This window comes from Poecile atricapillus, chromosome W, assembly GCF_030490865.1.
Source record: "Poecile atricapillus isolate bPoeAtr1 chromosome W, bPoeAtr1.hap1, whole genome shotgun sequence".
Classification (NCBI taxonomy): Eukaryota; Metazoa; Chordata; class Aves; order Passeriformes; family Paridae; genus Poecile; species Poecile atricapillus.
The window spans coordinates 19,496,616-19,509,215 of NC_081288.1; positions in this window are offsets into that span (position 1 = coordinate 19,496,616).

The window sequence follows — 12,600 nt, forward strand, 5'->3', positions numbered from 1 at the left end:
ATTATGATGTCACAAACTCAGCTACTACTGATGGTCTCAGGATGAAGAGCCATTTGAAAATACTTTTCTTATCATTTATGTAGGCTCTTCAGGAGTAGTGAAGATAAATACTGCTAATAATATTATAGTAATACACTATTTTATACTCCATGCAATCAACTTCCTTGCTTTTTTACTGTTTTTCCAGCTTACTGGAGCCAGCACTGTAAGGAAAGATCAGGACACATCAGGAAATATCATATCCCACCAGAAGGTTTCCCTTGCTATTTAGGACCATAGCCAGGCAGTACACAGCATGAAACTGAATTATGTTCCTGGTCTGGGAAGCCACAAAGGGCTCTTCAGTTTCTTCTCTACAGCATCCCTGTCCTGTGCCTCCAAGGAGAATCCAGAAGGTGCCCCTCTGGCAGAGAGGTTGACAAGAGATTAAGGCAGAAAGAAATCTTTTTTAGAACTGAAGCTGCAATATTCTTTATTCTGGAGATCAAGGAAGAGACAGCAACAGCAGTGACAAGTCAAATCATGTTGAAAGATCCAAAAGCAATTTTCATTGGAGAGTGAGGGATTATTAGCACATTAATCACAAATAGATGTTAGGCTGCTCCTGATTTGGGCTCAGAACCATGTTTATATACAAGTATGTGATAAAAAATCATAAGACGAAAAATGTAATATGATTTCTCAGAACATCTTTTGATGTTAGATACAGGCTGAAAAATGATCTTCACTTGTAAATCCATGTTATCAAGTTTATAAAATACAAAATAAGAAGACGCAGATAAAAATAAGAATCATAAAAGCAGAACAAGAAAATAAAAATAAACTATTGCTCTGTACCTGTTGGTACCAGTTTCACCACTTATCAGTGGGCAGTTAGCAAACAAACTTTAACAAAGAGGGAAAAATCAGCCTTTTTACTGCTTTTCCATACTCCATAAATAATCAGCATGAGGAAAAGTTAATCAAGAAAATCACTACTTAAAGGAAAATAATAAGAAAGGACCTTTATAAGAACAAAACCTCACGTCCCAGTAATGTCAAATTACAACATTTCTTAAGAATGATCTTAACTGTGACATGTCACTGAAAGAAGCCATATATTTTTTGCTATAAAATTTCTTTATCAGGGAGACATATAGAGAAACTACAGCAGCTATGTGTCCACCTCTTCCTCTGGAAGGGCATTTTCACATCCTTTATACTGCAGATATTTTATAACATGCATATAAGCCCAAAACAGAGAAATCATTAATGACATAAACTAGCATTTATGACATTTTTTAGGGAATGTTTACAAAATTTTTAAAAAATACAGATAATTTTGGATTTGCGAGTCTTATATTAAGTCTGTAGGAAAACATGCATTTAGCTAATAATCAGAATTTACATATTTATGGCCACTGTGCTGAAAAGCACTGCCTCTTGGCACCAAAACAAGCCGAAAATATCTCACATCTATTAATTTGTTTGTTTGTTTGATTGACTGTTCTAAAACACAGATTTTTCATTCTTTTGGAAAAAAATTAAGCATGAAGATAGACAAATTTCGTTGTTTGCAGTGTAGAACATAAACTTCCCAGTAAATACTGCATGGAGCTGGCAGGACAATGTCCTCCAGATATAGAAGGCAACTTGAAATGACAGTTTTTGAGTGTGTTGGTGCTCATCACATCAGTTTGGCAAAACTGCCTTGTTGCATGGGGATATTGAATTTTGAGTGGCCCAAATGGAAATGCCTCAGAGGCGCCCCACTTTAATTCTCTCCTTCAAAGCTCTGTCCCCTTTTTGTCCAACAACTGGAAAAATAAGAGCCCCATATCTCTGGTGATTTTTTAAAAGTTTGTCCGCAGAAGCATGACGAACAAAATTCTAATGTCAGCAGGGTTAAGCGTTACACCACTCAAAAAAGGAAGGTATTTATCCACTGAAGAGCTGTCCACCTCCCTTTTGACTTTGGTCTATCAATACCAAATTTATTTCTTTATAGTCCATTGACTTGCCTGCAGATGACCTACTTTCCCTTTGCCTCAGATAACTAAAAGGTTCCACAAATCAACAGAAACCTCTTACTTGACCATTCATTTCCTTTCTTATTTAACAAACATATTTTTGTTGACAGTGTTTGATGTGCAGCCAGCAGATTGAAACAGCTCCAGTTTTGCAGATATAGTCCATTATTAACTTTTTGCATGCCAGGGGTTTCCATTTGCTGTTCTTTATCTGGAGTGCATATATAGGCAAGGCTGGCTACAGCGATCCACAGTGGATTAAATACTTCATAATTGTCACCACAAACCTTTCTGAATGCATTGTGCATTTTTATCATCACCCACTTTGAAATCATTACTGTACCACAGGAAATTTTCAACATAACTTACTTCCTTGCAGTTGTTAGATGCTGGTTCTTCTAATTATGACAGAGAAGGGAAGGCAGTAGATTAAAATACTTTCAGTTGAAATTAAGGTTCTTATTTCAACTATTGAATGAATAAATAAATAAATTTAAACACGGTTGCAATAAAAATAAGCCTCTTGAAATTACTCATAAGTAGAAGTTGGCAAGCAGTTTATACTAACAACATACAATTAGCTGCAGGGATTTAACAACAGGATTTTTCAGGAATTATTATTGAGTCTGTTGTCTTTCTGATTAATGCTATTAACTCTTGCTTACATGTCTTCACTGATCCAATTCTCCAGATTCTATTATCTGTCCACCTTCAAAAAAATAAAAGTTGGTCCCAAAATTGCCACTTTAGGGCCTGAATGTTACATTCACACAGGATTTAAATAAGAAACAGAACATGACTGTGCTGCTATTTGTCAGATGGAGGAGTACAAGAAAGTTTGATGCCACAGTCCAGTTTCTGGCTTCCCCCAGGCTCTGAACATGATGAGGCACGTATGTCTGCAGCCTGGTGCTCCCTGCATCCGTCCAGGTGCTGAATATCTGAGCTGCTGCTGAGATGCTGCATTCACAGGGTTGGAGACCAAGGGCAGAATGGGGCTCTGTGAGAAAGAGGAATATGCCCCCTTACCTGAGATTAGCATGAATCTCACGTAAAGGGAGTAAAAGAAACTTTTCCCCTCTCACTTTCTCATATGGACATCAAGACTCTGATCTTTGTGAGCATAAATATGCCACTCATCCAATAGCACCTTGTGTTCTTATAGCAAATTTGGTTGGAAATGTAAGGAGGACCAGTGGGTAATTAGCAGTGGTCTATGAAGAACCTGGTTTAGGCAACTTCTACAGTCATGTCAGCAATCAATATTTAATTTTATCTCTGCATTTATTTATTCTAGTCATCTTCTCCCACACTCATAAGATTATAAATTGTTCATACTGATAAAAACATTAGTTTGAAATTATCAGGGAAAAAAAAAGTATTTGTTTGGTCTTCTGAAAGATCAGTTTTATTACTTGGCAAGTCTCCTTAGCTAAGTGCTTCACCTGATCAGTTTCAATATTTTCTTTTTTGCTTTATATATAACAAAGCAATAGAGATCATTGATTAAACTTTAAAGGGGTGTGTGGTATCTCCTAGTGATCTGAATAGATAAAAGGGCTTATGTCCGCATTTTTACTGGAAACCATCAAATTGCTTTGGGGAGGGTGGGGGGGGCTTTGTAGTCCTCTGGAGGCAAAAGCCTAAGCAATGTCAAGTGGCCTTTCAAAATCCTGGATATCTGCTGCATTCTTTTCTCTGTCCTTTCAGTCTGCTTGGACAACAATGAAAGGGGGAAAAGCTGATCCAGAAACCCACAGAAACCTGAGCTGCTCTAGAAGTGCTTCATTTCGTGTTTACAGAGGAAAATAAATGATACCGACTTCTTTCTTGCCAAGGGAGAAACCAAAGTTAGAAAAGGAGAGATCTCTTGGGGGAATCCTGCTTCTTACCACCTGTCCCACAGCAAGTAAAGCCCTCTCTGGTCCTGACACCAAACTCAGCCAGTAATGGTTAAAAGGGGCTGGCAGTGAGAGGCTGCAGCCAGGGCGTGCAGACATTCCCAGCCCTGCCAAGGTGCTGCAAAGCTCCAGTTTGTGCTGTGGGGCTGGGACAGGGTGGGAGCAGAGGCAGCACAGGGGTGTCAGTGTGCACAACAGCAGGCACCCAGCCAGCTGCCCGGGGCAGAGCCTCTGCAGGATGTGTGTGCACCTGCTCCAGCCTCCTCAGCTGGGCACACTGCCTCTGCCCTGGTGACCAGCAGGTGTTTGAAAGAGCCTGGCTGTGTTATTTATCTTCGGTTCTGGGCATGGAAAGTCTCTTACCATTCATTTGGGGCGCAGTGCTCCGGTCTTGCTGACCTGTTCCGAGCAGACACAGGGAGATGATCCCACTGCAGCTAGAGCAGAAAACAAGTCCCTTTTGGTACTGACAACACAGCTGAGAGCCTCTCCTCTCCACTCTTGTGAGGTCTTTATGGCTATACAGTTTCTAAACTTTGTTCTGCACAGCTTCTTTTAATTCCAGCAGGATACTGCCTGCAAAGCTCAGTATGGACTAAGCAAGATACTCTGAATTTGCTCCATACTGTATACTTGTCATAGATACACTGCATCAACACAAAGACACTGATACAGAGCACAAACCCACTAAGGCTTGAAGAGAATAAATGTTAAAAAGTTCTGTTTATCCCTGCTAGTGAAATTTGCTCTGAAATCCTTCCAGGTTTGCACTCAATAGGATATTTATTTAAAAGGGACAGGAAGGAAAACAATAGAGGTAAGTGAAAATCCATCAAAAGGCATTATTCCTCTTCCAGGTGCAACAGAAAGGAAGATAAAACAGATAATAACACTGCTGGAACAGAATGCTGTTAAGGTTGATGGATGGGAAGAGCTGACAGCTGACAGAGACTGCGAGGGCAAGCTGTTGGGTACAGTGTCAGACTAAATAAATCTATACATTCTTGTTTCACCCAAACACAGCTCTATCACAAATTATACAGTCCATCACTGGGCCTTGTGCTGATTTTTTCATCTTTGAATGTGAACTAACAGCATATTAAAAAAGGTGTATGAGTAGCACTGTTTCCTGCAGGAATCACCGCAGGAGGTGAGGTGCCATATCTGAGAAACTTTGATTCCCACTAGTTTGTCCCACTATGATTTTTACACCACTGAGAACCCATGTATCAACAGAAATGATATTCAGCAAGCTAATAGGATATAGCACTTGTCACCCTCTTCTTTGGGGATGATATTAATATGTTAAAGAACATGGGAAATGAAAACTGTTGTAAGGAGCAGTCCATGCATAGGATCTACTGAGAAATCTGGTGAGAGGAAAAAGAAAATAATTTGTGATGCTGCACAGTGAATATGCAAAAAATCTGGCATTGAAAGTGTTGCACTTCATTTATTTTTTTCCTGATGATTTTGGGGTTTTTTTAATTACCATGACATTTTCGGGTAGCTGTGGGATTAAATGTGAATAAAATAAGCAAGATTTTAGATTCACAAACTCATTAGCAAGCCTTAGATTTTCTCCTTAGATTAGAAGGTCTGTGACAGCACTGACACAGTTATCACAGAGCACTTTTCATTTGTGGGCCACAAAACACTGAATAAAGGTAAAAAGAAAAGTTATGAGCAGTACCTCACACAGAGAGAACTGAGGAACGGAGAGGCAAGATGGTTTCTCAAAGGTAAATGAAAACCAAGTACTATAATACCTTCTCCAGCACTATATCCACTGACCCATCCTGGGACTATGGGGCTTTCCTCTCCCTTTTAACCTTTCTTTGAAGTCCTGTCAGACCTGTCAGTGAAGTCATATTTGTGGCACCACCTCCAAGGATGTTGCATGACTTCTCCTTAGAGGCCAATAACACAGCTACAGGAGTCAGACCCACAGGAGACATCAGGTTCTCAGAAGAGTAATCGCACTTCCATTTCCAGGCTGTCCTCAGGCAGTTTGATCTCAAACAGAGTGGACAGAGCCATTTTGGATAGATTGCTGAGAATGCCTCCATACCCAGACTCTGCTTCCAGAAAGGATTTAAAACAGGGCATTGAGCTTGGCTGGTCAATTTGTAACTAGAGGATGATGGCAAGGTGGGGAATTCTGCTGCTAAATTCTGTTATTCCTTTGGCTCAGCTTGTTACCTGAAGAGTCCATCTACTTACCCTCAGGAGACCACAAATAGTGTACACCAGACAAGTGAGAAAATACTTCTTTTACTCCGAGGTAGCTTCATTTACTCTCCTCACGTTCACAAGTGAAGCAGTCTTCTTTTTGCAAGGTATTTCTGAATACCAAACTTTAGATGATGTACTGGTTTTACATACCTCTGTACCCCCCCTTACTGCATAACTTTAGATTTGCTATAAAGCTTGGGTTTGAGTATTCTGAATGTAGTAGACTTTTCTTTAGGAGGAGTAAGGGAATTTGAAACAAAAGTTTCCTGAGCCTTTCTGTAGCTGTCAGACTGGAGAAATGAAATCTGAATCAATGTCAGTGTTTTTGTACTGCCATCATTTAAAAATAGAATTATTTTAACACTTGAATTTTACTTATCATATAAAACATGATAAACTTTTCTGTTCATCTTCAATGATGTTTTAAAAGATGATGCATAGATACTAAAATTTCCAGCAAATGCTCATGGTCACTCTCAGCAAGACAAACCTGCTGCTAATATAAAAAGTGGCAGGTATGGCACAGGTACAGCCAGAGCTGGATCAGGATAAGGAAGAGCCAGAAGTACCCTTATCCCTTCTAGTGCTCCATGATCCTAAGGTACTGTAAGCCATCTCCAGGCAATTGTGTGCCATACCCAGCTGGCCTGAGCATGAGCAGCAGTCCCACAATCACACAAAAGGATGGTCACAAAGTTGCCAGTGTTGAATCCCCGTATGGATCATGTGCCTCCAAAGACTGCATCTTCCAGGAATTAGCACAGAAAAGTACAACCTGCAACATTACAGGCTATAATTAGGATTTCAACTTCCACAAGCTTTAGGTCAGTTTAAAACTCCACTCCCAAGTTACCAGGAAACCCGAGAGCTCTGGATTTTTCAGGCAAGGGAGATTCTCTTCAGAAGGTTTATTTGCTCCCCTAGCCTTCAGTGGCACCTAGTGGAAAAGAAGCAACTCGAAATGAAGAACAGTTGGGAGGGAAAATGCAACTATGCAATCTTTTTCCAGCTCCATCAAACAACCTTCCTCCAAAGCCTCTGAAGGAATAAGGACGTGGAATGGCTATGTGGAAAAAGAACAAGATGTTGGAATGGAGCAGAACTCCTGGCAACAGGAGCTTGTTCTCTCAGGAAGGGTTTGCTTTTCAAAAGAAGTTCAAAAGTTAGCACATTTGCTTCCAGAGTAAGTACTTCCAGAATTTCTTTAATTTAAACGTGACAGAAGACATTTATCCTAGTCATTGCCAGTAAGAAGCAATGTGAAGTAAGCTGTATGGAATCTGCAGAGTCCAGCTCTGTACACAAGAAGTCCAGGGGCTTTTGTGAAAGGTGAGACCTTCCCAGACTCTCCCTGGAGGAGATGATCCTGGTACTGCCTACAGAACTACAGAATAGGGAAAAGACACCATTTCCAGCCTTTGCACAGAGAAAGTTGAAGATAGAAGCACATTTAAATCCATATGGGGACTATTCAGCCTTGCTAATTCCATCTGCTTATTGACTAAAGTGTGCCTGGTTTAATATGCATCTCTTGGGGAACTTTCATTACGTGAGTAGTTTTAGAAACCAGTGCAGAAATAACACAGGTGAGAGTGAAAAAAGGTGATAGGAAGAAATCTTATGTAGTGCCCACCTATGCTCGGGTCAGACTTAGCTACTACCATGAAACCTTCCTTTCATAACTTTTTTTAGAAATCCAGAGAGGGTAAAATTAATTAGGAAAACAGAGCTATTTGGCAGATGAAGGTCCCACCTATCAAAATAATGTGCATGTGTTCAGGACTTATATGCCTAATTTCCCCCAAACAGCTGGAGAATACTCAACTGTTATTTTTAGATTTTGTGGATAGCCAAGGGAAACATAGAAATATACAGCTGGAACTCTGCATGTGTATCATTAACTAGAAAAGCTTGTTTTCAAACAATATTTGTGTGTCTTTCCCAGATTCTCATTCCATCATCTGTAATATCCTCCTTGGTCTTTTCTATCTGCTGAAGAACTGGGTATTCTCCAGGAGCATTATCCCAGCAGGAACTAGCGCTCCTCAAGCAGCGTGAGTAGTTATCACAGGTGGTTGATTCTCTCTGGAGCCATGGTCAGCCAGGAATGCTATCCATCTTCCAGGGATTCTCAGCACTTCACAGGATGAGCTCTGAGCTGGAGAATTATAAAAGCCAATGCTGACTGCTAATGTCTTTCCTCATTAACAACACAGGGAGTAAAATGAAAGGTACAGCACCACATTGCAGTGAACGCAGCATGTGTTTGCATCCAGATCTGAAGATATGGGGCAACTTTGAAATTGAAATAATCAAAAGAAAAAAAAAAAGAAAAGAAAAATATTTCCTTAAAATAGTCCCCAGTAAAGGCAAAGTACTTTTATGCTAAAGCTAACCTTTGATACAGGGGATAGACAGAGAAAGTGAGAAACAAGTTGGTATTACCTTTTTGTGCAGAAATTATAGAACACAGATTGTCCCCGCCAGCATCACAGAAGGTGGGAGCATGGGGAAATGCTGGGAGAGCTGGAACTGGGGATTTCTTCTGCCTAGTCACCTGGTCCTGCTCCCTCAAACCCTCTCTCTCCACATCTTGTCCACGCTGGGTAAATTAAGCCCATTTTTGCTTGTGGCAGGTGAGACACCAATCAGTTCTCAATGCTGTGTGCTCTGGACACACCCAGGTGTTTGTTGGGTCCATCCACATTTACAGACCACCAGAGAAATGCCTGGGGATGAGGCAGGTCCAGGAAGTCAGTCTGCAAGCTGTGGCCTGGGTTAAGGGAATCAGTGGGCAGCAAGAGGCATGGCTGAGCCGGAGAGCAGGAATGTCCCCAGCATGGCTTGGACAGAAGCTAAAGGACCAGTCCCTGGGCCCATGAGCAGGTATGGAAGAGATCCCATGTGAGACTGGTTTGGGCCATTAAGGCTTATTGTGCCCTCAAAGCTCCAACAGCCCAGAGGAAACACATGACTGATAAAGGAAAACCTGTTATCACATTATTTTTGTCCATCTTGAAGAAACTCTGAAATAGCACCCAGCTATATTGTTGCCATCTAATCATGGAAAAGGTGCTAATTGTCAGCAGATTACGAGAAGGTAGCACAAAGGCATTGTAGCAGATCTCTGAAGTGGCTGGGCAGTCAGCCTCTATCTGTGGTGAAAGATGTAAATTCAATATTCACGTCAAAGGGTGCAGTCATGCACGCAGAGAGCATTGGGCACCTTCTGACCACTCACATATTTCATGTCATGGGAAATTCCAGGATGGAGAGGAACGGTGGGAGGTGAGAGGGCTACCTGCAAATGTTTGTACCTAACCTGGGTCTTGTCTGAACCTAAATTCACAGCTGGCTTTAGCCATAAACATAATTATAAACATAATTTATAAAAGCATTACAATTTATAATTATAAACATAATTTTTAAAAGCATTTATGCATCTAAGTATGCATGAATAAAATTTGCAGTGAGGTTTAATCAGCTCCTTAAAAATTAGAGATTATATTTGAGTGCCTTCATGTATTGGGATAGATTTAGAAGCCACATACATCTTCTCTGGGGCTGTAAAGCAGAGCTGATGATGATGCTTATCCTCTTCCTGACACACACCACCCAGAGTCTCACTGCCTGCTTTCCATCATCAGGGCATAGACCATCACTCACTGTATGTGTCTGTAGATATACACTGTAATATATATATATATATAAAGGGGGTGGAGCTGATGTTGTAATTTGGCTGCTCTGGCAATAGAAACTGTAATATCATTACTCTTGCTTTTGGAACTTATGTATGTGTGTGTATAAAAATAATAACAGTAAAAAATGCACATTCTGCCACTTAATCTTACATCTTCATTATACATATCTGTGGGGAAGGAAGACAAACACTTCCACAAAGCAATGGCAGAAAGGATTTTGGGGAAGACATGCGGGGCAGATTCCTCCTGCTGCAATACAAATTGGGAAACCCTTGTTCCTTTGTTCTCTTGCAAACTAGAATAGGAGTCAGTTTAGAAGTGATGTCTTTGTTTTTGCTTTTGTTTTTTGCTTGAGGAGAAGGAAATACTGAGTTTCTCTGCAAGTCTGCTAGGATCTGGGGCCGGCACAAGACCACAGGCATGCTTAACCTGGTTTGAGCTGACCAGCCATGCTCCAACCTGTCACACTCTAACAAGGATAAAGTAAAACTTGTTGCCTCAGCAGGAGATGGCTTCAAGTTTTGTAGGTGTGGGCACTGCAGCCTAACAACACTTTGTTATAGATAACTCCCACAGAGGGAAGTGTCATATAAGGCAAATAGTTTTGCAGCTTGTAGCAAGTGTATGTGATGGCTGTCACTTATATTGTACCAAAACTCCTCACCCGATATATTTCATAAGAAATTTTTATGAAACATTTATTACTTAAAAACACCTCTCTGCAGCTGAACATAGGAACTACAGGACTCCCACCAGAGTGTGTATCACAGAAAATGTGATGACACTTGGCAAGTCTCTCTTCCTTGGCCTGGAAAAGGCAGAGTCTGAAGCCTGGGAATAGTCTTGTACTGAAGTCCAGTGAGAGGCATTAAAACTCAGCACATAACCAAACCAATATTCTTTAAAAAGCAATGAAAATACAGTTATATTAGGGGTCAGTAAACTTATTTGGAGGACTGCTAAATCCAAACAACAGCACACTGCTGCATAACCACTAAAAGCACCCGAGGCAGAGGGTCTGCAAGGGCGGTGTTTCACATTTGTATTTCAATTTACCCTTCACTGTACCCAAGGAAAAATAGAGGTCCTTTTGTGAAAAGCTGAGCACAGCTCTTGCCAGCTGATGGGAAATGCACATGGAGGGATTTATGTGGCGGGGCTCCTGCCTGTGAATCACGAAAACCCAAGAGGATTAGTGCTTCAGACTGAGAAATGTGCACAGCAGTAGGTCTTGGCCCTGGATGGAAGAGTCCAGCAATTACTCACTCTTGCTCTGTTTTCTGGACGCCACAAAAAGTAGGCAAAGCAGCAAACAAAACCAAACAAATGAAACAAAATCAGAGACTCTTTATAAGAAAGTAGACGTGGCATAGAATTAATGTACTGCACTATAATACTCCTAGATCATAAATCCAAATGCCAGCTAAAGGGCACTGTTGTTCTGGATCAAAACAAAGTATATTTATTTAAAAGACACCAAGGCAGACTGATCCACTGTATTTGTGGTTAAGAAGCACATTTCTAGCCTCCAATTTAAATGGAATCGGAACTATTTAATCTGTTCTTTATACTGCTATCAGCCTGGGTTTCCAGAGGTATTTTCAGCAAACATTAGTTTTCAGACACAGACATATCTATGATTTATTTATATGGGACTGCATCAGAAAATATTTCATTCAAAACAAGGAAACAAGCCCTGGTGTCCATGGAAATTTTGTTTTCAGAATAATTACAAGGTTTCAAGAGCCAGTTCATTTAAATGGCTAATTTGTTTTAGACAAATCTGACTTTGCATAATGTTAAGAGAACCATCTGAGTGGAAGTAAAATTACTCTTCATGGTAAAGAGCCAACAAGCTATCATTTCCATTTTCTAAAAAGTCATTTAAGTATTTTTTACACTGTTATGACCAGACAACATATCACATCTGGATTTTAGGAGATTTCACTCCATAGGCCAAAAAAATCAAAGTGGAAGCGTATTTTTTACATCATAAAAATATATCTACTTCTAGATATATTTCAGATAGAAATATTCTAGATAAGAGTAGTACACTCAGTACAGTTTCAGACATGGGGCACAAGCTGGATGCAGGATGGGTTTTAAAGTAATTTTTGTTTCCCTACAATAGCAGGCTTTGCACAGCACTCACCGTGGAAAGTGAGGGGTTGTGTCTTCTTTTGAGGAATGAGATACTGCACAGCATCTTTTTTTTTTCTTTTTCAATTCACATATGTGAGAATGTGCTCTAATTTAGTGACTTAGGTGGAGATATTAGAAGAGTAGAAAACAATCATTGTAAACCTCATTAAGCAGGTCTGGTAGTCATGAAAGTGTAAAACAAATGAAGAGGAAAATGCTGTTAAAATTGAAGAAATCAGAATCTTGGAGCTTCCTGTTTTTCCACCATTTTGCAAGGAACATCCCCCATCTGACTCAGATTCCACCTATTTATAATAACTACCACAGCCATAAAAACAAATTTTCAAACTCTTCTTTGTGTCTCCTTCACCACTCTAAGGTAATCCCTTTTAAAATCTTCTCAGTGTTCATCAGCTCTGATCAGAGAGGACAATGCTCAGGGACTGTGGAGGTCTCTTGCTCCATCCTGTTAGGAAAACCATCTTTTATAATGCCTAAATCTTCAGAAGTTTCAAAATACAGCAGAGCTCTGTAAATAGCAATAATAACCAGAATGGACTTAACTGTGGCTGAAAATGAGGTAATTTAATCAAATTTACAGAAAAGTATTTG